This window comes from Dipodomys ordii, unplaced genomic scaffold (genome assembly GCF_000151885.1).
Source record: "Dipodomys ordii isolate 6190 unplaced genomic scaffold, Dord_2.0 Scaffold3, whole genome shotgun sequence".
Classification (NCBI taxonomy): domain Eukaryota; kingdom Metazoa; phylum Chordata; class Mammalia; order Rodentia; family Heteromyidae; genus Dipodomys; species Dipodomys ordii.
In genome coordinates this window covers 835,590-835,972 of record NW_012267219.1, presented here as the reverse complement: position 1 = coordinate 835,972, position 383 = coordinate 835,590, and positions in this window count along the sequence as shown.

Genomic DNA, 383 nt, shown 5'->3' with positions numbered 1-383 from the left:
TTTTTCTTTTCTTTCTTTTTTTTGTGGATGGTCCTGGAGCATGAACTTGGGACCTGGGCACTATCCCTGAACTCTTTTGCTCAAGGCTAGTGCTCTACCATTTTGAGCTAAGGCCTCACTTCCTCTGTTTCTTCTCACTTATTCCATTGTTATAAGATGACTAAAAACTCTAGCTTTATTTATCAGTTTGTTTGACAGTGAATAAATTACATGTTAAAATTTCAAAACTACCATGTGGGGCTAGTTTCATTATGTTTTCCTCATAAGGTCAACTCTAAAATCTTTTCAGTTGGGCTGGGAAGGTGGCTCAGTGGTAGAGCACTTGCCTTGCATGCATGAGGCCCTGGGTTCGATTCCTCAGCACCACATAAGCAAAAAGAAAA